Consider the following 27062-nt stretch of genomic DNA (forward strand, 5'->3'; position numbering starts at 1 on the left):
TCAAATTGTTTTTAATTTTTTTTAAACTTATAACTTTTTCTTTTGAGATGGCTGCAGGTCCAATTTTTTTGCATTTTGTGTATTTTATCAAAAACTATCTCTATAGTATGAGAGAATTGATTCAAAAAATGACATAACCCAGACATTCAAAATGAAAGATATCCTCCAACACCAAATTGTTCTATATGGTCCATATAATGTTCAGAAAAAAGTCACACCTTTTTGAGCGTCGGCTTTGGGAAGGAGAGGGGGAAGAGTCGGTAAATTCGTAGTTTCTTACGTTTTTCGTCAATATTTCTAAAACTATGAGGTTTAGCATGAACAACCTTCTATACAAAAATGTTCTACATTTAATTTGAAATTAAAAAAGGACCTATACATAATCCTTCTAAAATGAACGGTTCCAAAGTTACGGAGGTAGTATAGTATAATTGGTCCAAAAAAAGGCCTAACCCAGACATCCAAAATAAAAGTTTTCCTCCAACACCAAATTGTTCTACAGTTTCAGCGAGAAAGTATCGGAACATTGCATTGACCACATGCACGGTTGAACTGCATTTAACATAGTGGACCAATATAAAACTTCGACACACAGAAATCCATACCATGTTGAAAGACATTGTATAAAATATCGTTCAACTATCTGTCTCCTTTGAGGAGGTGCTATTATAGCCCATAGCGCCGCCCAAAGTCAATGTTGCCAAGCGATCTATAATAAAATAAAAATGTGTGTACCATTTTTATATATTCGGCTGCAATACGAAGGAAAAACAATCTTACTTTTTAATTAGAATAAGGAGTGCAGCCAGTCCCTTTATAACTGCAGTTTTCTGCTCTTATTGGAGCGTCATCAGAAGGAACGTAGGCACTGTTCTCCTTGTTATAATTTTATAACGATCTATAATAATTCGATTTGCGGATCTTCTTGAAAGTTATATCTGCTTCATGTCTTCGAATAAATCGGATATTTGTCTATATTTTTCAGTGTAACTACCAATCTACTACAACAGACTAATAACAAAAATAAACTTAATGCTTAATGGTTTGTAGTTATTTCCTGTCTTTCCTGTAAACTGTAAATATTTTTTGGTTAAACGTTATACCTTGTTTGAGAGAAATATCTAGAGAAATGCGATTGACAACACTGTCCAAACGTCTTACTGCTTAGAAAAGGAACGAGCTTGTCTAGACGTGCAAGTCTAGAGGAAGCGGTTTTTGGGCGGTTTTAACTAAGTTAGTCGTCAATCAGGTTAGTCAGTCTTGCTTTTGCCCTTCGCAGTGTTACTAGCTGAAAAGTCCGTAGCGTGAAAATAAAGTAATTTCGTAAATACATTAAAAATGTATGAACTTAAGGCAAAATTTCAAATTTTAGCTTGGTATTTTGGAGGTCACTCGATTCGAGATATAGCAGATAATTTATTCGTTGTTCGTTTTGCGAATAGGACGGCTCCTTCGATTTCCACAGTCGAAAGAATAATTCAAAAATTTCGCAGATGTGGATGTATTCAAAACTGTTACAAGTGTAACAATCTTGGTGAAGAACCACCTATTCGTCAAAAGAGTGAACAACGTATAAATAAAGAAATTAATGTTTGTGGTGCTGTTGAAGCCAGTCAACCGTGTTCAAGCAGGGAAATTGCTGAACAAGTAAATTTAAGCCAAAGTACTGTTCGAGGTATTTTAAAAAGGAATGGATATCGATGCTATAAAGTTCAAACAACCCAAGAACTTTTTCCCGAGGACAATACTAGACGAATGGTATTCTGTGAAGAGGTGATGAACAAGAAAAATGCCGACCAAAATTTTTTAATGAACATTTTATTTACTGACGAGTCGACATTTTCTCTTCACAGAAAACACAATTCATCGATTGTTCGGTATTGGTTTCGAGAAAATAAACATTTAAGCATTCCTGTGCGAACACAATGCCCGCAAAAACTTAATGTTTGGTCGGGTATTTTGGGTGATTATGTAATAGGCCCCTTTTTTATTGAGGGCAACCTCAACAGCACTAAATACCTCGAACTGCTACAAAATCAAATCGTTCCGGCAATTCAGCAACTTCCAGATTCTTGGCACACAGAAAAAATTGCCGGTGAAGAGTGGATGAGAGGCTTTTTGAAAAGGCATAAGGACGTATTGTCAATTAGAAAACCCGAAGCAACAAGTCTCAGTAGGTCAACCAGTTTCAACAGGGTCAATGTCAAAAAATTTTTTGACAACATCAAAACCGTCCACAGTCGATTTAGAGTAATTCCTCCTAACAGAATTTGGAACTTAGATGAGACCGGTATAAGCACTGTTCAATCGCAGTCAAAAATAGTTGCTCCGAAAGGAATTAAACAACTTGGTAGTGCTACATCGGCCGAGAGAGGAAGCCTCGTGACTATGATAGCAGCGATAAGTGCTACAGGAAACTACATCCCACCGATGTTGATTTTTCCTAGGGTGTTTTTTAAAGATAGAATGATTTTTGGGGCTCCTCCAGGAACCTTGGGAGCTGCAACGGCCTCAGGGTGGCCAAATGATCAGTTGTTTCTAAAATTTCTGAATCACTTCATCCAGCATGTCAAGTGTTCAAAGGACGAACGAGTGATATTATTTTTAGATAATCACGAATCTCACCTGTCTATCGAAGCAGTAGAAAAAGCATCTAATGCGGGAATTGTAATGATTACCTTTCCTCCTCACACTTCGAACAAACTTCAACCACTTGATTTGACAGTATATGGGCCCCTCAAAACCTTTTATAGCCAAGGAGTTGAATCTTGGTTGTTCAGTAATGGTGGAAAAACCTTTGATATCTACTCAGTGGCCGAAGTTATTGGAAAAGCTTATCCTCGAGCTTTCACCCCCAGCAATATTATTAGCGGCTTTAGAGCTTCTGGAATATATCCCTTAGACAGCGAAAAATTTTCAGATCAAGATTTTTTGGGCTCCTATGTAACCGATCGTGAAATGGAAAATATGGTGCCAACTCAAACCGTTACAACTTTAGCTTTAGAAGCTGACAAAAATGAGGATAATAATGAACCAAAAGCGGGGCCTTCGAATATTGAAAACGAGAACAATTTTGTACCAAGAACAGTATCACTAACTCCCCCAAATCAAATAAAACAACAAGGCAGAGGGTTTATTTCCCCGGAAGAAATACAGCCATATCCAAAAGCGTCAGCTAAAAAAAGTACAGGAAAAGGGAGAAAGCCTGGAAAAACTATGATTGCGACCGATACCCCTGAAAAAGAAGAAATTAGAAACACAAAAGCAAAAAGCAAAAAACTTAAATCTGCGACAAAAGACTTAAACTTCGGAAAGAGAAAGGCGGTAGAGCAAACCCCATTAACAAAGCCAAAAGTCACGAAAAAATCACAAGTAAATGACACTTCATCGGAAAGTGAAACCAGCATTCCTTTGGTGTCAACAGACGACGAAGATAGTGCTGATGAAGAAGAATGCTATTTTTGCGGAAGTTCGGCAAACGCTGACAAGGCTGGTGAAAAATGGAGCCGCTGTGTTAAGTGCGGTAGTTGGGCGCATAATCTTTGTGCTGATATTGATGACAAACAGTGGAAAACCTACATTTGCGATTTTTGCGACAAAAAATAATAACAATTTGTATTTTATATGTGTTTTTTTTTTCGTTTTTAGAATTAATTTTTAGTTTTGTTTGTTTTTGTTCTCATTATATAACCGTTCACCTGCTGTTTAGTTTTTAATACACTGTTTAATCAACTTGTGATTTCAGTTTTGTGCTCTTTTTTTACTGGCGGCCCAAGGTACAGGAGGCTTGTAAAATGCCAATACAATGTATGTGTTTATAAATTTATTAACACATTGAGAATAATACAATCAGACATCAAACTAATTTATTTTTTATTTATAAATTTATTAACAAACTGCAGTTCAGTAAAATAAAATTATAAACATTAACCATTTACTTTTGACTTATGGCGAATTATATTTTAACACGCACACACACACACACACACACACACACACACACACACACACACACACAAAATTTTGTTGTACTAGATTTGCTCCTGGTTGAAAATGTACTGCCACAGTTTGTTCTATATCAATATCAACAGCATCTTCATTTACTAGTATTTCAAGGTTTTCTCTTGTGCTATCAGGCATAATGTATGCAACCAGGATAGCAGGGGATTGACAGTCGTTGGTGATCACGAGGCTCAGAGGACATCGAGTGTATTATTTAAGACGATAATACCATATGGTGGCAGCGGTGCCCCACGGAAAGTTGCCGTGAGTGAGTGATCGAACCATCGCTAACGTTTGCAAGTTTCACGCCCGTGAAAATGCCTAACGAAACGCCGGGGACACATCGAAGCCCTGGAGGGTCTAACAGAAGTGTTTGCTAATGTCCAGGCGCCTGTGGAATTTGATTTTTCCCAACCACAACATTGGTCACAATGGATAAAGCGCTTTCAAAGGTACATGAGTGTGAGCGGTTTAGAGAAGAAATCCGACAATGAAAAGATTGACATGTTGGTTTACCTTATGGGTAATGAAGCAGAAGAAATTTTGATACAACAAAATGTAGGTAATTCAGAGGAATACGCTGACATTTTGACCAAGTTAGACAAGTACTTTATACCTCAAAGAAATGTAATTTTCGAAACGTATAACGAGGGGTCCAAACGAAAACCCGATAAATACCAAAATTATGAAATCCGGTATTTTTATTTCTGCTGTAGTAAAAACACGTCTCCTACCACTGGTAAATGTTATTATTTGATATTAACATTTTTAAGCACAATAACTGATAAAAACCAAACATGGTAAAACCCGTTAACTCATATTTTTAAATAACACCAACCAAATATATAACTTTACTGATAAAAATACTTTGTTGTAATGAGAATCCGGTAGAATCATTTATCTTCTTTTTCCTGTGTAAAGTTACTAATTTTATTATAAATATTTCTAAGTTAAAAACTGATAATTAATTTTATCGGAGATGAAGATTACAAAATTGTTCATTTTGACAAAATATATTCATGCGAAAATCCGATAAAGAATTTTAGACTATGATAGTTTTAAAAGATGGCGTAAATTGATAATTGAATATTACGAAAACAAAAAAAAAGCGGTTAGAATGAATATTTATAATGAAAAACAAACTCATAGCTTCCAATGTACCACAGCAAAACAATTGTAGTAAATTTAAATTTAAGTGTACTGAAAAGTTGTCTGAAGACTATTGAAACTGTAGAAATTACTGGAGTCTAGTAGTAGTAGTAGTCTAGTATAGAAAATTTTTTATTTTGTACAGTATAACTGTCAAACTAATTAGGACTAGACTTGTCCCTAAAACTTCCAAAGAAAGGGACGAACATTTAGTAAGAAATGTTTCTTTCCACTAACTTACCATGAATAAATTCCAGTGTGTCAAAAGTTTTTTAAAAAACGCTGTGTATGTGTATATTCTCAGATTATATAATAAATGCTGTAGCTAACAGTGATTCTACTGGATGATATTGTAAGACAATAGCGGAAAACGGTAACCAGTTAATAAAAATATCAGAAGATATTGGTTTGAATTAAAAAAAAAACTCCTACTCTACGCCCTAAAAGGCTAAAACAAATTTCACCCAAAACGCAACCATAGACTTACCAACTCAGGGCAATTTACCAAAGTGATATAAAATTATCTTTCCAATAAGTGAAGCAAAGAAAACGGATTTGATAAAGATGTGCCAAGAAAATATTTTCCAGAAGAGGTGCATGCTTGAATCACAAATTTAAAAATCGGTAATTATATCGCAGATCGAATTCCAGACGTAATGATGTGAGAAGAATCGGAAGAAGACACATTTTACCTTTTAATTTTCTAAAAAGAATGCAGATTAATTTATTTTTGTTGGAATAATATACAATTAACTTTTATTTTATAATTACAAAAATTCAAAATAAAAACCAATAAAGTCAAATGTTATACTCATTCAACGAGGTAAAACCCGATAAATATCACGTTTCATTTTTTTTTGTAAATACGTTTTTATAAATTAAACTTAAAATAAATTACTCTAACTAAATATTAAATTCTCTGCCATTTGGCTATAACAAATATTTGATAAAACTTCCTATGACGATTTTAAATCTTCTTCAAACTTCCTAAAATCTTTAATCGCGATTATCTCGAACCAATGGTTTTGTTAATTATCGGGTTTTCGCTCGAACCCCTCGATAAGTTTAACTCAAGAGTTCAGAGACCTGGTGAGCCAGTTGAGAACTTTATAACATAGTTTGCACGCAATGGCAGAACATTGCGACTATGGAACCTTAAAAGATGAGTTGGTTCGGGACCGGATAGTCATTGGTGTTCTGGATATAAAGGTGAGCGAGAGACTACAATTAAGGGATAAATTAACCCTAGCAGACGCAATTACAGCAGTTAGGCAGGCTGAGTTGCAGAGCTCACAGAATAAGATTATCAGGCAGGAACAGACAGTTAGTGCAGTAAGAAGCAGTGCAAAGAAGTCAGTGGACCAAAGTAAGAAACAGTCAACTTCACAGGAAAAGTGTACATACTGTGGTATTAGTACGTGCAAAGATATAGTATAAGAGCTGTGAGACATTTTTGAGTAGGTATTTTAGGCAACCTGAAAATTTTTCAGGTGACTCTTCCATGATAGCCTAATACAAAAATGCCGGTCTGGCTGGAGGGTAGCGGTTATTTTCCCCAAAAATCCCCCCCAAAGTTAAAAAAAGGGTAAAAATTGTTATTACAAAAAATATCATTAACGTGACTTTAAAGTAAATTTAAATATTCAAATATAAAGAAAATAAACAGGCCAGGCGATTTGAGGGCGATTTTAACTCTGCAAGATACTTGCATGGGCGCCCCAGGGTTATTTTCAGGGGATGCATCTGAACTTCAGAAGATTTCATCTGAATCTGTACATACTATTAACGAGTATAAAATATACAACTATACATGCAAAGCTATGTACATTCCTTCAGGACAGGGAAGTACAATTATTATTTTGACAGGGTATTTTTTAATATTAAAAATAAATATTCTACAAAGACAGGTTTTTTTTGGTGAAATTTTCCAACTGCCATGTGATCGAACAAATTACGCGTGCATATAAATGAAAAGCGCTATAGGTAAACAGGAGTGTGAGAAAGAGCGTATACCGATAGCTGTTTGCGTCCTCTGTTGTACCTGAGCGAGTCCGTTCGCTCGAGAAAAATCACGTGACCTGGCGATCCCATGTTGTTGTGCCTCGAAACGTCAGAGTAATTATTATATATTATAGTTTTTTAAGTAACTTTTTCTTAATTAAAGGAAAATAATACGTACTATACAATAGATTTTGCAAATATAATAGAAAAAGACAGATTTATTATTATAAAGATATAGGTAGAAAAGTATAAAAGTATAAACTAAATTGATTCTGTGTCCGAATCTTGTACTTCTTCTTCAAATTCCTCATCTGTGCTTAAATATTCACTGTCTTCTTCTTCGTCAGACTCCCCTTGAGACTCAGATTCCTCTTCTACATGATCTGCAAATAGTTGTAATATGTATTTAGAATTAATTAAAAATTAATTAGTGATTAATTAATTGAGTTGCTACGTATTCTCTGTCCTTTTATACGGAGTCGAAGCCTGGAGAATCACGGGCGCATCTGAAGATAGACTTGCCATTGTTGAGATGTGGTGTTATCGAATAATGTAAAAAATATCATGGACGCAACACGTAACAAACACGGAAACATTAATAAAGATAAAAAGTCAAAAAAATACTCAACACTATGAATGAAGGAAAAATGAGCTACTTTGGTCATATACTAAGAAATAAAAAACATGATGTAATTTATAATATAAGGAAAAGTATTAAGTATTAGTATACATTAATTTTTAATTAATTCTAAATACATATTTACAACTATTTACAGATCAGGTAGAAGAGGAATCTGAGTCTCGAGGGGAGTCTGACGAAGAAGAAGAGTATGAATATTTATTTTGGCTCATCTTTCTTTCCTTTATAGTGTTGAGTATTTCTTTTGCCTTTTTCATCTTTCTTAATGTTTCCGTGTTTGTTACGTGTTGTGTTCATGATATTTTTTACATTATTCAATAACAGCACATCTCAAAAATGGCAAGTCTTTCTTCAGATGCGCCCGTGATTGTCCAGGCTTCGACTCCGTATAAAAGGACAGAGAATACGTAGTAATTCAATTAAATTATCGCTAATTAATTTTTAATTAATTCTAAATACATATTACAACTATTTACAGATCATGTAGAAGAGGAATCTGAGTCTCGAGGGGAGTCTGACGAAGACGAAGACAGTAAATATTTATAATTACGTATTTTTTATGGGAAATAAGCCACAATTTTACTAAAAAATGAATTTATTAACGTTTCGAAGCCCAAATCGGGTTTCGTTGTCAAAATACAAAATACTATTAAAATAAAACAAACATGCTGTTGCTAAGTAAAAAAATTCTTCTAATAATTTATTTAATCTGACTCATTTATATTGGCAATTCAGACGTATATTATACATTTTAAAGTAGAAGACTTTAAAATGATATCGCCAATATTTATGAGTTGCGTTCCTGGGACGACTTTACTAAAAGATAGTTCATTCGATTACATGAAATCAATCCCAACTCAAGAATATCCGTCGCAAAAAAATCATAGCATGTGATCTGTCTTTAAAAAGACAACCAAATGCAACGATGACAGTAAAATTCTCGCGTTAGAGATTCCATAGTAAATCACGAGGGAAAACCAGGAAAAAACCTCGTGATACTATCCCGACATCGTAAGTATTTGGTCTTACATTTAATCTACCTTCAAAAAAATAAGTAAATATTTAAGCACAGATGAGGAATTTGAAGAAGAAGTACAAGATTCGGACACAGAATCAATTTAGTTTATACTTTTATACTTTTCTACCTATATATTTATAATAATAAATCTGTCTTTTTCTATCATATTTGCAAAATCTATTGTATAGTACGTATTATTTTCCTTTAATTAAGAAAAAGTTACTTAAAAAACTATAATATATAATAATTACTCTAACGTTTCGAGACACAACAACATGGGATCGCCAGGTCACGTGATTTTTCTAGAGCGAACGGACTCGCTCAGGTACAACAGAGAACGCAAACAGCTATCGGTATACGCTCTTTCTCACACTGCTGCTTACCTATAGCGCTTTTCATTTATATGTACGCGTAATTTGTTTGATCACATGGCAGTTGAGAAATTTCACCAAAAAAAAATTCTGTCTTTTTTAGAATATTTATTTTTGATATTAAAAAAATACCCTGTCAAAATAATAATTGTACTTCCCTGTCCGGAAGGAATGTGCATAGCTTTGCATGTATAGTTGTATATTTTATACTCGTTAATAGTATGTACAGATTCAGATGAAATCTTCTGAAGTTCAGATGCATCCCCTGAAAATAATCCTGGGGCGCCCATGCAAGTATCTTGCAGAGTTAAAATCGCCCTCAAATCGCCTGGCCTGTTTATTTTCTTTATATTCGAATATTTAAATTTACTTTAAAGTCACGTCAATGATATTTTTTGTAATAACAATTTTTACCCTTTTTTTTAACTTTGGGGGGGATGTTTGGGGAAAATAACCGCTACCCTCCAGCCAGACCGGCATTTTTGTATTAGGCTATCATGGAAGAGTCACCTGAAAAATTTTCAGGTTGCCTAAAATACCTACTCAAAAATGTCTCACAGCTCTTGGACCAATAGAGCAAAATGTCCAGCTAAGTTGTCGAACTGTCGTTCTTGTTTGAAGCATGGACATTGGAGTGCTTTGTGTCGAAATAAAAAGTCAGTTAGGGTTGTGGCTGAAAGTGAAAGTGATTCTGAGTGCAGTTCTGAGGGCCCAGAGAAGAATGCGGCACAAGTAACCTCTAAGGGACATGAAGATGGAAATTTCATTGGCCAGGTATACCTAGATAAGCAGTATAGATCGTATGTGGACATTTTAATTAATAATAAACATACAATACCGTTCTTTGTTGACACCGGGGCTGATGTCAGCTGTTTTCCATACGAAATGTTGTCAAAAGAGTTTGTAACACAGTTGGTTTCATGTAATGCAGTGGGGGCTGCAGATGATCATAAACTAGATACTGTGTAAATTTGACATATGAGGAGCACACAAATTTAGAGACTTTGTACGTTGTTAGGAAGTTAAGGCAGCCTATTTTAAGTCGTAATGCAATAAATCTTTTTAAAGTGTTAAATTTTCCAACTAAAATATTTGCTTAATAAATGACTATCAATTTGATTGCAAGAAAAGTCAGGAAAACTTATCAAAGTTTAGTTTAGAGGTAATTGCTAAGCAATTTAAGGGTATTTTTTAGTGATATAGGGGAGTTTAAAAATGAAATGTCCATAAAGGTTAAGCCAGGTGCTAAGCCGTTTGTACAATCTGTACCTCGAACAGTGCCATTAGCACTACTTCCTAAATTAAAAATAGAGCTGGATAGATTGCTTAAACTTGGTATTATAGAGCCAATTGAGTCTCCAACTGCGTGGGTGAGTCCTATAGTTTGTATAGACAAAGGAGATACAGTACGTTTATGTTGTGACTTCACAAAACTAAATATTTCTGTCCTACGTTCTCATTTTCCATTACCGAAAATTGGTCATACACTAGCTCAGTTAAGTGAGTCAACTCAATTTTCTAAATTAGACACCATAAGTGGGTTCTACCAGATAAAATTGGACAAAGAAAGTCAACTTTTGACTACGTTTATTACACCTTAGGGTAGGTTTTTCTTTAAAAGGCTCCCCTTCGGCATTTCATGTGGCCCAGAATATTTTGCTTTAAATTTCTCTAAAATTTTAAATGGGTTAGAGGGGGTAGTCTGTCATATTGATGATGTATTAATACATGCTCCAAGCAGGGAGAAACATGATGAGATTTTATCCAGGGTATTGACAAAAATTCATGCTGAAGGTATTACTTTGAATCCGAAAAAGTGTGTTATAGGGGTTAAAGCAGTTAAATAGCTAGGTCATGTAATTTCTGATAAAAATATTTCCGTGGACCCTAACCATGTGAGAGCAATACGCGAGTTTCCTGTCCCCAAAAATAAGTCAGATTTAATGCGCTTACTAGGCATGATAAATTTTACGACAAAATATATCAATAACAAATCGGATCTTTTAGAACCGCTAATAGTCCAGAAAGCCACTGCGCATCCGCTAGGAAAAATATTCTAATTCGGATTTTTTGCACAATCTTACTCAAAAAGGACCTCTTTTAACAAATTTGCATGTTGCCAGGACCAAAAGTTGGTCAAAAATTTTTTAAACGTTTTTTTTTTTTGTTTTTTTTTTCTAAAATAATTTTTTGCATGGAACAAAATTTTTTTAGGTTTTTTGAATCATTCCAAACAGAAAAGGTCTTTAGTAACTTTTCTCTAAAGCTGATAGTTTTTGACATATAAGCGATTAAAAATTGAAAAATTGCGAAATCGGCCATTTTTAACCCTCAAAAACTATGTGAAAAACTGAAAATTTGAATGTTGCCAAGGTAGGTAGATATTCTTTAAACATCGATTGATGAAATCCCGAAGAGTTTTTTGCAATACAATATCAAAAACCCCTTTGTTTTTTAATTGCCAATCAAGCGTGCGCGACACTATTTTGCACCGTTGCATGTGTATTATGTATACAGTATGGTGCAAATGAAAGGAATAAATTCGTTATTTCGTAAACCGGTGACTTTAAGGAAAAATCCCAAAATAGGTCGGTTTTTATTTTTAAATTATGATATTGTGGCATATATAGCATACTAGTGACGTCATCCATCTGGGCGTGATGACATAATCCATGATTTTTTTAAATGAGAATACGGGTCGTGTGCTGGCTCATTTGAAAGGTTCTTCAATTCTCTATTCAGTAATATAAACATTCACATAATTATTTATACAAGGTATCCAAAAAATTTTTATTAAATTAAATCATTTGGCAAAATGACAAAAAAATTAAATTATTGGACACCCTGTATAAATAATTGTGTAAATGTTTATATTACTGAATAGAGAATTGAAGATCCTTTCAAATGAGCTAGCACACGACCCCTATTCTCATAAAAAAAATCATCGATTACTTCATCACGCCCAGATGGATGACGTCACTAGTATACCATACATAACTTAAAAATAAAAATCGACCTGTTTCGGGATTTTTCCTTAAAGTCGCCGGTTTACGAAATAACGAATTTATTTCTTTCATTTGCACCATACTGCATACACATGCAACGGTGGAAAATAGTGTCGCGCACGCTTGATTAGCAATTAAAAAACAAAGGAGTTTTGAATATTGTATTGCAAAAAACTCTTCGGGATTTCATCAATCGATGTTTAAAGAATATCTACCTACCTTGGCAACATTCAAATTTTCAGTTTTTCACATAGTTTTTGAGGGTTAAAAATGGCTGATTTCGCAATTTTTCAATTTTTAATCGCTTATATGTCAAAAACTATCAGCTTTAGAGAAAAGTCACTAAAGACCTTTTCTGTTTGGAATGATCCAAAAAACCTAAAAAAAAATGTTCCATGTAAAAAAAATAATTTTAGGAAAAAACAAAAAAAAAACGTTTAAAAAATTTTTGACCAACTTTTGGTCCTGGCAACATGCAAATTTGTTAAAAGGGTACCTTTTTGAGTAAGATTGTGCAAAAAATCCGAATTAGAATATTTTTCCTAGCGGATGCACAGTGGCTGTCTGGACTATAAGTTCTTTATTGAAAAAAGATTGCGAATTTTTGTGGGGACCTTCGCAGGACAAGGCATTTAACTCATTAAAATTGATTTTAGAAAAGCCTCCAAGTTTGGCTTTTTTCGATGCGAATAAACCGATTATTGTTAGCGCAAACGTGAGTTGCTTTGGGTTGGGTTGTTGTTTTATGCAGGAAAATAAAGGTGGATCTCGGGAAATTGTTGGTTTTGGATTGAGGCTCTTGAGTCAGGCAGAAACACGCTACGCACAGATAGAGAAAGAGGCTCTTTCATTGACATGGGCAGCAGAATAGTTCTCGGACTATATTTTAGGGGTCGAAAATCTAACTTTTGAAATGGATCATAAACCCTTATTACAGATTTTACAAACGAAAAACTTAGATTCGTTGACTCCTCGATTACAGAGGTTCAGAATGCGTTTAATGAGATATAAATATACGGTTATTTATACTCCAGGAAAAAATTTAGTTATTCCGAATACTTTACGTCGCGGCCCTATTCAAACTAAAAATTTAGGTGGAGAGTTAGAGGTCGAAGTAGATACTTTTGTGAAAGCAGCAATAAAAAATTTACCTATAAAGTCCTATTTTTTAAAACTTATTAAAGAGGAGCAAGAAAAATACTTTATTTATTTGCAAGAAATTAAAAGAGTACTATATTTTATCTTGGCCAGAAAAATCTAAACTGCCGGTCGAGTTGTTTCCTTATTATCAGCATCAATATAATATATCATATTCTGAGAATTTATTATTAAAATATTCGCGTATTATAATTCCAAGAAATTTGCAGTTAAAAGTTCTTGATTTTATTCACACCGGGCATTTGGGTATTACAAAATGCCGTGAAAGGGCGAAAATGAGTGTGTGGTGGCTAGGATTGTCAACACAAATCGAGAATCTCGTAAAAAATTGCCCGAAGTGTGTTGAACACCGGCAAAATATAAAAGAATCTTTTTACAAGGATAAGACGGTTCGCAGGCCATGAGAAAAATTGCCATAGATTTTTTCAAACATGAGAAATGGTTTATGATAATTGTCGATTATTTTTCTCGATATTTTGAATATTTCGAATTAAGTAGTCTAACAGAAGAATCTATAATTCCCAAAATTAAAGATCTCTTTTCTAGATTCGGGATTCCTGAGGTAGTGAGATCCGATAATGGGACGCAATTTTCTCGAAAATTTAAAGAGTTTGCACAAACTTATGACTTTGTCCATGTTACATCTAGTCCGAAATTTTCTCAAAGTAATGGAGGGGTAGAGAGGGCGGTGCAAACCGACATGTTTCTAGCATTGTTGGCTTATAGAGCCAGTCCATTAGAACACAGTTATTCGCCTAGTGAGTTACTTATGAATAGAAAATTACGATCCACACTTCCAGCGTTACCAAGTAAACTGGAAGAAACTTTAAATACAAAGTCGGATTTTCTAAATAGAGAGAAATATGTCAAAGAGAAGTCTGAACGAAATTATAATAAACGTCATAATGCTAGGGACATGGACACCTTAAATGTTGGTGACTCCGTATGGACTGTTGACATAAGGAAGTATGGAAAAGTAGTAGAGATTTGTGAGGAACCACGTTCCTATGTAGTGGAAACCAATTGTGGCCAAAATCGCCGGAATCGTTGGCATTTAATTTATGCTGCCTACTATTGACACAAAATGAGAATATTGACACTTTAGAAGAAACAAGTGAAACCGCGATTCGAAATGAAGTGTCTTAAAAGTGAGAATTTTAGTCCTGGTTCGGAACAGAAATTAAGTTATCCAGGTTCGGTGACACCTAGTAGGCCAAGACGTGTTGTTAAGAAACCTGCTTATCTAGCAGATTACACTGATTAATGTAGTGTTTATTATTTAAGTTGGGATTAGTATTAGGTGTTATGAGTTAAGGGTAGGATAACCTTCTTTGTAATGTTTAATGATAAAAAAAGGGAGATGTGCTACCAGGCATACTGTATGCAACCAGGATGGCAGGGGATTGACAGTCGTTGGTGAGTACGAGGCTCAGAGGTTATGTCATATAGAGGTTAACTTAATAAAAAAGTTCTAAAGACATCGAGTGTATTAATTAAGACGATAATACCACATCTCTATTAACTACTGCAACAGAAGAAGAGGTCCAGATGACCAAGGCATGAAGACTCAGGGATCCACAACAGAAGCAGTTCAAAGGAGAGCTTGCAACAGCGGAACATCGGTAAAGAAATGAAATATCTTAAGTGAATGTATTATAAGTATTATTAGGGCAATAAATGTTTTTATTTTTACTTTATTTTTATATATTAACTACCTAGCCTTTTATTATTAACTTTCTGCCTAGTAATTCTGAACTAGCCTTTATTATTTTTTGAACAAAAGGTAAACTGCATCTCATTCCACATGTCAAAATAATAGGAAATGTTATTTCACTAACCATTCTTAAAGCAATTTGTGATTAATTATACAGCACTTCAACTGATGGCTGAGCATTCTGCCATGGTGTCTTTGGATAGTTGATGACTGGATATTCACTCCCCTAATGATACATTGTCCATAAATTCCTCGTTTTATATACCCATACAAAAGTGTTCAACAACTTCTAAAATATGTAGCTATTTCTAATTGCACTGCCATGTTGTAAGATGATTATTAAATATGTTGTAAGATGATGAGTATTATTGATTGTGGTATTTTTTAAATCACAAAATGGTAAAAATTTACTCTAAGGGTAGACCTTGAAAATGCCAATTTTTTTATGGACTTAGCCTGAAAAGTGGAAAAAAGCAGACATTTTACTGTTTTCTTTGGGGGAAACTGGTAAAAGTGCCCAAAAATCAAGAAATATTTGAAAAAAATCAAAAAATGTAATAGTAGCCAAAAAAAATTTACGTGAAAAGGATACAAAAGTATATAGAATGTCTTAATAAAATATAAGTAATTGAAACATAATACATATAACTGATTTTTACAATCAAATTATGAAAAAATACGTAATATTGGTTAAAATAATATTTTTTTTGTCATATTTCAAAACAATATGGCGGACAGGCGCCGAGAGGTCAAATTTGACAGTGTTGCCAGTTTTAACCTTTTAAAGATTTAAAAATTTAATAAAAATTACTTACAAAACAGCTATAGATCGATGCAATTTGAGAGTCCAAAGCCAAATTCGTGGCTTTAAATGTAATAAAAGTTGCCACCAACATATTTATTTCCTCTGCCTGCAGTTTACTAGCTTCGAAAGAGGCCTTTTCTTTGTGAATATAGGTATTAAAGCCACACCTTAATTGTACTTAAATTTACTTTCGTAACACCTACACACCATTTAGTCTCACTTCACCTTTATTTAACGATAAACTGGGCAGATTGCAATTGGGCGCAGGCGGTCTGAAAGGAGGAAGGCCTAACCCTTCGGTCCAAACCTAACTTACGGGTATTATATTGAGAGAACCGCAGGAGGTATTTGACCGCTGAGCGCAATCACAACCCACCCGATAAACTAACTTCACTTTCACAAATTTGTATATGATGCAACAGACAACGCCCAAATCCAGGGCGCAGCACAAACAACCGACCTAACAAACTAAAAACTAACAATAAACTGTTTAAAAAATGCGTCAATGCATGCATCTACCAATTTTTCAAAAACAGTTGCCAAATTTAGAGGTTTGCATAAATATTCCAAATCAATGGTACGCTTAAATGGACAAAAATCGATGTTTTCATGTGAAATTATCTTTTGTCATTCACATGGCAACATGGTTTCCCGAAATCAGTGACAGTACATAACCATGAAATACATAAAATTTCATTCCAACCTTGAAAGTGTATTCTGGGAATCCCACAGAATTTATTTATTAAAATATAATCATAAATCACTATAATATTAATAAACTTGATGTAATCTAACCTAACGTAACGAAACCTAACCAGAACTAACCTGACCCTTGTAATAAAGCAGTCATTTTGTGTTAAAAATGCGTCAGAATAAGTAAAATGACATATTTAAGAATTGAAAAATTGTAATTTTCATAAGAAAACATATTTTATATAACTATGGCAACACTGTTAGGATTCTCCTTCTTGCGTTTATAAAACGGTTGTCATTCCTGTCGTTTCTTGTTGTTTCATGGTATATAATGGCGGAAAATGGCGGCGATTTTTAAAAATAAGACATATTTTAAATTGCAATTACATGAAAAGTAACGCCCGCCCCCAATAAAAAATTATTGTACAATTATCAGTAAGTGAAACAGAATTCATTGGTATAAATTTCATATCCGTAATCCGTCTACCCATTCAGTAAACTAGAACCCACAAAATAATTAAATTTAACGTGTTACTCCTTTTACTGATCTTATTTTAATTTTTAACTTTAACTAGGATCTTATTTATAGGTCACAACATAGAATCTTCTATGGTTTATTTTTTTCCCAGGAGTAAACTAAAATGACAGATTCACATCCAAGAAAGTCACCAGAAAAATAACCAATCCAAATACATCTTCTTTTTTTAGTTGATCATGTCGGCCCTCAACGGTAATCCATAAATATTATATTATATTAATACGTCGCTGAAGAGTTCTAAAAACAACTTCTTTTTATATCAAAACAGACTTAAGATCTAAAAATTAAAGAAATAACACAGAAAACACAAAAAATCGCCGATATAACTGAATTAACCTATGAAATGCCGAAAGTGTCAAAACTTGATAAATGCCATTAGTGTCAAAATTTTATAACAGTGGAGTAAATTTGCTTGCAGTTGGACCAATTACAAACAAGTATAACAGCGCGGTAAATTTGAATCACTCCTTTTGGTTTAAAAACACACTACAGATTATTTTTATATTATAAATACATATTCTTAATATCATATAAAAGATTCCTTAAAATATGTTTTCAATAATTCTCTTTTATTAGACATGTCCTTTATTTTTATTTAAAGATCTTTTAACTTGGGTTTCGCGATAACTAATTATTTTGCTGTGCTGAAAATGTAAACAATAGGACTACCTCTAACAGCTGTTGCGATGTTGCCTTTCTTAGTTCACGGCTTGTTAACTTTAGGAGGCTGTGGAATCGTGCAAGTGTGTAGCGAGGTAATTCGCGAATTACTACGAACTACGACGAACCACGCATCGCGCATTACGAATCGTGAATCATGCATTATGTGTAGCGAGCTACACAACCTAACAATGTTTATGTTACTTGTTTTTACTTACTTTGAGTTTATTTCATCCTGTAGTACAATATCAATAAAATTAGTCCAATAAGATAACTTAAATAAGTGCTTAGACACGTAAAAACACTTAATATTAAGTACAAAAATATAATTTACAAACAGTTCTTTCAAAATGCACTTGTGATGCACTGCAATCAGTTGGCCACATATGAATAGGACTACCCTTTGACGTCGCCAAATTTCTACTTCATGGCTTGTAACTGTAGGAGGCTGTGATACTGTGCCAGTTAAGGCCACACAATACGACGTACAAATAAATTATCTACAACTCAAGAAAACAAATTTCATTTAAGTCAATCAAATACATAATTTTTTATGATACATCACGAAGCAATATCTGTCCTTTTCAAGGCAAAATCGGAGCATTGGTGCATTTTAAGCAATGAATTCGGCTTTGTCACTTCTCGCAGTGCCTGCAACAATCTCTTTTCGTATGCGGAGGGGAAGTGATGTGTTGCCACAGGTCTTAGACAAAATTTCGGTAGACTACTCCTAATTTCTCGGTAGAAACCGTCAAATTTCGGTAGATTTTATTTTTTGCTTCTTTTTCTATCACATTGCAAAAAAAATGATACTATAGGTACGAGTATTCAAAAATAAACAACATTCATCATCATAATAATGATCAATAATCACCATTTATCATAAAAATCATTCAAAGTTCAAAATCTGTATACGTTAAAAAAATGTATTTTCTTGGCTTTCTAGGTATAAAGGAATTTTTTTCATTTTTTTTTAATCCAAAATAAATCGAGTAGAGCCGCCTTGCCCCTAACTAACGCAATACTAAATATCAAGGATGCTTCAGTTTTGTTACGGTCAAATAAACGTCAAATTGAAAGGCAGTTTATTTAGAAGTTCTCCTAAAAATAATTAATTTTTAAGATTTTTTCTTAACTTTTTGAGTATTACGAGTAGTATAAAGAAGTACTAAACCAGTAATCTGTAAGAAAGTGTGAAATTTCGCGCCTAGAAGTTAAATTTCAGAAAACAAATAATATGGAAAGTATACCACCCGAACCTCCAGATAGAGGTAAATTTTATGTAGAAATGGAAGGAGATGGGATGATGGAATATGAGGAATTAAATAAAAATAACAATAGGGTAAATAATAAGGTAACAAACAAACAAAACCAAACAAGTAGCACTATTGAGGTAAGTAACAAATTTAGTTCCAACAACGATGAAACTTTGACAAATTTAAATCAAACAGATAAGTCAGGTAAGCAAAATTTAAATAAAGTAATAAATTTAAGGTGAAACAGTAGCGATCAACAGGTAGCGAAAACGCGTTCCAAGATTGCGGCTGTAAGTTTGAATATTTTTTTGAGATATTTGGCACACGTATTCGTAATATAATAAAGAACCCTAATAACACAAAACATTCCAGGAATATTCCTAGAAGGTACTCACAGGACATTGAAAACATTCCTGGAATGTCCCCAAATGCACACGAATGTCCCTGGAAAGTCCCAGGAAAGTGCTGTGTCAGCATTTTAAATATTCTAAGAATGTTCTGTTGGAACGAATGTTCTTTGGACATTCACAGTATATGTTTTAGACTGAATGTCTTGTTGGAACATTCCATGAATGTATACGAATGTTCTTTGGACATTCACAGTATATGTTTTAGACTGAATGTCTTGTTGGGACATTCCATGAATGTTGGAACATTCCATGAATGTTCTTTGGACATTCACAGTATATTTTTTAGACTAAATGTCTTGTTGGAACATTCCATGAATGTCTACGAACGTTCTTTCAACATTCACAGTATATTTTTTAGACATTCTCTGAAATATATCGTCAGTGATGACAATACCTCCTATATCTTTTTTCATGAGGTTTGCAGGAGACGAAAAACATTTTTAAGGTCACCTCCTGTTTTCATACGTAAGTTCTGACTTGTTTTGTAGTAAATAGATAGTTAAATTCGGAATGGGACGTTTCGATGCCGCCGGTTCATCGCCGGCCGTTTCGATGCCGCCGGTTCATCGCCAGTCCATTTCATCGCCGTCATATCTCGCATTTCCTAGAATTCCTTATTAATACTAAAAATAACTAATAATTGTAACTGTCGAAAATTCGGAAATATATCAGATAGCGATTAATTGACTGGCGATGAATCGGCCGGCATCGACATCGAACTGGCGGCATCGAAACGGCGGCGATGAAACGTCCTAGACCCGTTAAATTTACTGCAAAACAAGTCAAAAAATATATGAAAACAGGAGGTGGCCCAAACAAGTTTTTAGTCTATCTTACAAATCTTATGAAAAAACAGATAGAAGGTATTGTCACATCACTGACGATATGTGGCCATACCAAATAATACATCCTTGATAAATATAAACATTTTTATTGTAAAAAATCTTTTAATGTAATTTACTGATATTCCTATAAAAAAATGTGTCACATTTGCTTTGTAAACCTTTCTTTTGCCTGTCATAGCCACATATTCCATTTCCTTCCTGGTTTTTTGTAGACCACTTATCTCAGCTGATTCTAAAAGAAAATAAAATAAATGGTAATTTTTCTATCCTTTACAATTAACAATCAGAAGAAATATTTACAGGTAATAATATGCATAAATAATAATAATAATAAATTAAATAATATTTAATAAAGAAAATAATAAAACATTTTTTATTTTGACAACGACGTCCGATCTGGAAGTAGAAACCATAATAAAGTTATTTTTTCAAGTAAATTGTGGCTTATTTCCCCATTAAAATAGTTACAATAATTACAAAAATGCCACAAAGAAATAGCTTTTTCACAAACAAATAAGTATTTTGTTTTATTATATTTATTGTTTTTATTATTTACTTTAACTTAAGATTATAACTTAATTCTTGTTTTCTATTTCTGATGTTTTTATTTATTTACCTTCAATATTAATCTGTTTTCTTGTATAATCTACTTCGCAATAATTATGTGATATATTAGACTTAAAATGAATTCAAAAATTTTTTGTAATTGGGCAACAATGTCAACTTAGATCTCTGATGTAGATAATGAAGAGCAACGGTATCTACAGTTGGAAAAATGAAAGAATAGGGCTTTTCATCGATTGTCATTTGTTTCGAGCTTCTGTCATGTGTCACATAATATTAATATATCTACGTCATATGTCTTTGGTTTGTATTATTGTATATACCAATAACGTATGTTGTAGATATATTAATATTATGTGACACATGACAAAAGCTCGAAACAAATGACTGTGAATGAAAAGCCCTGTACCCATGAACGATCACATCAATCACTTATTTTGTATTTGCTATCTTTTTCTATTTTAGAACAAATAGAAAACGATATAAAAACTTTAAAAATAAAAAACTGGAGAAAAAAAGGACGAAACAGGCCAAGACCCAGAAAGGGCTGTCGAGCCAATGATGATGATGATGATGATCTTTTTCTATAACAAACGTTTGTGATTTATAGAAAAAGACAGCAAATAAAAAATAAGTGATTGATGTGATCGTTCATGGTTATAGGGCTTTTCATTCACAGTCATTTGTTTCGAGCTTCTGTCATGTGTCACATAATATTAATATATCTACGTCATACGTTATTGATATAACCAATGATACAAACCAAAGACGTATGACGTAGATATATTAATATATGTGACACATGACAGCTTCTGTCATATGTTATATAGTCTGTGTATAATATTAATACAACACGGATTATACGACATATGACTGAAGCTCGAAACAAATGACTGTAAATGAAAAGTCCTATTCTTTAATTTTTCCAACTGTATATTGTAATTGTATTATTAATTGGGTTAAGCATATTACCTATGTGATATAAGCTATTGGAACAGCACGGTCTCTCAAACGAACAGTTGAAAGTGAAGTTCTGTCAATATCTTTTTCTAAAAAATGTTTTGAACATACTGCTCTATTAACAAATCTGATCAATACTTCATGCCTTCTTCGCAGGATCTTCTGGAAAGCTAAAAATACAAAATATATGCATTACTGAGCATTATTAACAAATTTTAGTTTTAAATAAAAAATATGATTAATGAACTCACAAAATATTATAAAAAGCAGCTTAGAAATTGTTTATTAGTATAGTCGTTTCCCTAGACACAACTGGCTAGTGATTTAAGTAGGTAATTTTTTTGTTTTTGGCCAATTTTGCCAAAATTACTATTTAGTTATTATTTTTTTGCCAATTTTACCATTGTCAAAATTATTTACTAAAATCACTAGCCAGTTGTGTCTGAGACTAAGTTTAGCGAACCGACTATACTATTCATACTGTGTATTCATTAGTTGGTACTATTATAGTGTGTGGTCTACCATCCTGTTTATAAAGGCATACATTAGCAAAAACGCAAAAAAAATTTAATTTCACAAATAATCCGTTTGTTATTATCTCTATTTACTATTTTAGTTAGGAATAAGCAAGTTTGTGGCTTATTCGCAATTATTAAAATAATTAATGGATATTTTCTGAAATAGGGGCATGCCTTTGTTTACATATTTGCATAGGTACTAACCTTTGAAACGTTATTCCTGCAGATTTTTTATCTACATTGCTTCTGCTACTCCAACTGATTTTATGCACTGTTATAAAAGTATCCGAATTAAAAAAATATTCTTAAAAAGCACAAATAAAAACAAACAACGATCACGGCAAGGTGGCCAACGGCCAAGGCCAAGATGCATGCCAAGATGGCCGAAGCGCCGAAGTCCGAAGTGAGGTCATTGGTCGTTTTTAGTCACGTGATGCCCTCTCTAAGCACCATGCACAAATACATGCGCCGTGAATTTGAAAATGAACATTTAGCAACATTGGTAGTATGTTCACAGAATGTCTTATCACCGAATGTTCCCTAAATGTCCAGGACATTCAAATATTGATAGAACTTTGGTAGTACATTCCTGGAATGTTGTGTGTTGTTAGGGAATGGCGGTACAGAGCCCAATTTGAAAAATATATTAATATGTGGAAATTACTCTGTAATTAAATACAATATTTAAAAAAACGAGCCTGTACCGCCATTAAGAAGCACAAAAAAATACACTTTCTTCAAATAAACTTTTTTATCCGATGCCTAGATTTTGTGTCATTTTGGAACTACTAATGAAATAAAAAATTTTAGTAGTTCCAAAATGACACAAAATCTAGGAATCGGATAAAAAAGTTTATTTGAAGAAAGTGTATTTTTCTGTTCTTCTTAATGGCGGTACAGGCTCGTTTTTTTAATATTGTATTTAATTACAGAGTAATTTCCACATATTAATATATTTTTCAAATTTGGCTCTGTACCGCCATTCTTTATTATATTACGAATATGTGTGCCAAATATCTCGAAAAAATATTCAAAATTACAGCCGCAATCTTGGAACGCGTTTTCGCTACCTGTTGATCGCTACTGTTTCCTCTTAAGATTAAAACATAAATATCAATTTGGAGATAATGCACCTTATATAGTACATATAGAAAATAAAAACGGTAACATTGATCGATTACACAGGATCGGCACGGCCCGTTTGATTTTAAGTTCAGTACCTGAAATTGAAAATAATATCACACAAATTACAGTAGTTGGTAGAAATAAAATCAAGGTAGAACTAAATAATTTTGCTAGTGCTAATAAATTAATTTATTCTGAAATTCTAAAAAACAAAGAGTATGAGGCATATATTCCAACGTTTTTACTCAAAAGAAAGGTGTTATAAAATTGGTAGATAAAAAGATAGAAGATAATGATTTATTATCATTAATTAAACCTAGATTTGGAATTAAGTTCGAAATATTACATGTAAAAAAGAATTATGCGGAAAGTGATTCAAGATAATGGTAATACTATTTATGTAAAAACAGGAACCGTAATTGTCACTTTTAAAGGTCAGTCTATACCAAAAAATGTAATAATAGAAAAAATGATATACGAGGTGGAAAATTATACACTCAGAATAATCCAATGTTTAAAGTGTTTGGGCATATAAGTGCCAATGTAGAGGAAAAGATAGGTGTGAAAGATGTGGCGAAGAACACAACAAATCTAATTGTTCCAATCCGAATAATTTACTTTGTGTATTGTGCCAAGGAAAACACAGCGCTACTGACAAGGGAGCAGATTGTACAGAAAGACAAAAACAGGAATATATTAAAAAATTATGAATAATGAAAATATAACATATTATGAAGCTAATAATAAATATAAAAAATATTATTCAACAGTAAGTAAAGACCAAGAAAATACTTCAAATAAATATACAATATCTAAACGAAAACGATCAAGTAGTATTGATTCTAGTAGTGTAGATAAAGTAACAATGGAAGCACGCAGAAAAATTTTGCAAACACCAAGAGTACAAAGTCAGCCTTGTTATAATTTTAATAATCCCATTTATTCTAACACAACACAAACACAAAACGATAATCAAAATAATATAGGAGAAATAATAGTAAACTTTATTTCAGCAACATTTAATCAAATTAATCACAATTTAGATCAAAAAACGTTGGAATTATTAAAAACAATATTTCACAATTACTATTACCTCGTGATGGCTAACGTTTCATTTCTTCAATGGAATGCGAGATCAATTAAAACAAATAAGGGTTATTTAGAAAAATTCTTGTATGATAATAAAATAGATATAAAAAATAGATAATAAAAAGTAATTTTATTAACTTTACTGGTTATAATGTCTTTAGGAATGATAGATGTTATGAGGCTGGTAAATAGACCCCACTTAATGAAATTGTTCCAATCTCAGGTTCTATAGGTGCTGGTTCGCTGAGAAAGGTAATTAGCTGATACCACTAAAAGTACCAGCGAGACTGCTTCCAAAAGGGATAAATTTAGAGCAATGAATTATGATAAGATAAGAATTTAACACATTTATTCTAAATCAAACAATGAAATTAAAGAGAAGTGAAAAATATACACATATATAAATAATTCTTCCTCTGTATGAAAAAGAAGAAGAAGATATATACGTATAAATAAAATAATATGTACCTAAAAATAAATAATTATGAACAGTAAACAAAAATGACAGATTTTATAAACTAAATCTAATGAAAATGTCCGAACGAAAACTACGAGAAAAACTACGGTATTGTATCTAAACTTACATAAATGTTCCGCGCACTAAAATAGTCCGTTGACCGATATGTCTTTATATTATGAGCTCATAAATATAAATAATGTCCTTACCTCCAACTTAATACCACTTGCCTAGGTATGACGAGAATTTCCACTCAAATTTTGCTACGAATCAGATGACCAAATTTACGATTACTAAATACTTAACGGGAGAGACTCTGGGTATTTGTATCTTCTATTTAATTATCCTTTATATTATTATGTGGAGAGAAACACAAATATTTGTCTCTTTTGGGGTTATTTTTCTAATTTCTTTCTTGAACGAGATGATCTGCTAATTACGGGAGATGAATTTTTTTTATATTGTCACTTTGACGTTTTTGGGTTTTTGCTTTACGTGACAGAATCATATTTTTGACGTCACTAGAGATGGGAAATGCCGCATATGTACAATAATATAAATAAGGAACGTACTTCTTTGAATTTTGTGAATATTTTGTGAGAGCTTCGAACATATTGGCCGGCCTTGACAAGGCGATGTCTTGTCAAAATGTCTAAATAAATTAATAAGCTAAAAAACAAGAACAAAAAAAATCTCGAAGGACCAGATCCCAGATGGATCAGAATGTAACCGTAAACTAAATCTTATACTACTGTGTAACAATGCTAAAATCTAAAATTGAATCTTATTACCTCTATCACTAATATGACTGGACTATCATGTCCTGGGCTATGGCATTCCAACTTCCATGAGTTTGGAATCATCAATCGGGAGAAGTGAAACACGTGTAATGGGCCTAACATACTCCCCGGATGAAGTTTTAACTTTAATAGATCGGACTAATCCATCCTTACCGGGATATGTCTCAATCACACGTCCAAGTGGCCAACAAAGGGGAGGCGAATCGTCGTCGCGTAAGATAACTAGATCATTAATCTGTATATTTTTAACAGGTTTACACCATTTAGGTCGATGTTGCAGTTGATGAAGATACTCTAATTTCCACCTTTTCCAAAAGAGTTGTCGAGCTTGACAAATTTTCTGATATATATTCAACCTATTCGAATTATGTTGCGAGAGATCTTTTTCCGGATGAGCAGTTAATGCAGTTCCGATAAGAAAATGCCCAGGGGTAAGGCAGCCATAATCATTTGGGTCCTCAGAAAGTGGGGAGAGAGGACGCGAATTTAAAATTCCTTCTATTTGGGTCACGATTGTAGAGAAAACTTCATATGTAACTGTGAGATTTTTCATTATTCGGTATAAATGCCGTTTCGTGCTTTTTACGGCGGCTTCTTGAAGACCTGCCCAATGTGGTGCCTTAGGTACTATAAATTTAAATTCTATTCTATTTGTTGCACAGAAATCCAAGATGCAATTAGAGTTTGCATTATTTGCAAAAAAGTGGTGCAATTCAACGAATCTGTTATTTGCACCAGAAAAATTTGTACCATTATCACTCCATATAAGGGCAGGATTGCCCCTACGTGCTATAAACATTTTCAATGCCATTAGATAGGCATCGGTTGACAAGCTGGTAACAACCTCGAGATGTGTAGCCTTTGTCACCATACAAACAAATACGGCGATATAGCACTTTTCAGTAGCGGCCTTTCGTAACTTAGAGGTTTTTAGCAAAAAGTAACCGGCATAGTCAACACTAACTTTAGAAAATGGTCTACAAATTTGAACTCGGTCCTTGTGCATATCGGCCATCATTTGAGTAGCAAATTTTGCTCGAAATCTATGACAAAGGATACATCGGTGAATAACCTTTTTGACCTCATTTAAACCGTTTATTACCCAAAACCGTTGCCGAATATTAGCTAGAGTAGCTTGAATTCCAGCGTGTCCGAGTGATATATGCACAGAATTTATTAAAAGCGAGACTGTGTGGTCGTCCTTTGGCAACAAAACTGGATGTTTATGGTTAAAGGACAGCTCAGACGAGCTTAACCGACCACCTACCAATATAAGTCCACGTG

At 33.3% G+C, this 27062-nt stretch overlaps 1 protein-coding gene and 2 long non-coding RNA genes across 4 annotated transcripts in view; all 3 read right to left on the reverse strand.

Moving 5' to 3' along the window:
* Positions 1–27062, reverse strand: part of LOC126888143 (1-acyl-sn-glycerol-3-phosphate acyltransferase delta-like) — a 491980-nt gene that overhangs the window by 420205 nt on the left and 44713 nt on the right. The gene's annotated exons all lie outside the window — the stretch shown is intronic.
* LOC126888146 (uncharacterized) lies at positions 15873–17228 on the reverse strand. The gene is made up of 2 exons (XR_007699421.1): positions 16240–17228; positions 15873–16170 (listed from the first exon to the last, which is right to left on the reverse strand). It is a non-coding gene; the product is annotated as an uncharacterized LOC126888146 (long non-coding RNA).
* On the reverse strand, positions 19931–22928 carry LOC126888147 (uncharacterized). Its single transcript, XR_007699422.1, has 3 exons — positions 22512–22928; positions 21802–21959; positions 19931–20497 (listed from the first exon to the last, which is right to left on the reverse strand). It is a non-coding gene; the product is annotated as an uncharacterized LOC126888147 (long non-coding RNA).

Source organism: Diabrotica virgifera, chromosome 7 (genome assembly GCF_917563875.1).
Source record: "Diabrotica virgifera virgifera chromosome 7, PGI_DIABVI_V3a".
Taxonomy (NCBI): Eukaryota; Metazoa; Arthropoda; class Insecta; order Coleoptera; family Chrysomelidae; genus Diabrotica; species Diabrotica virgifera.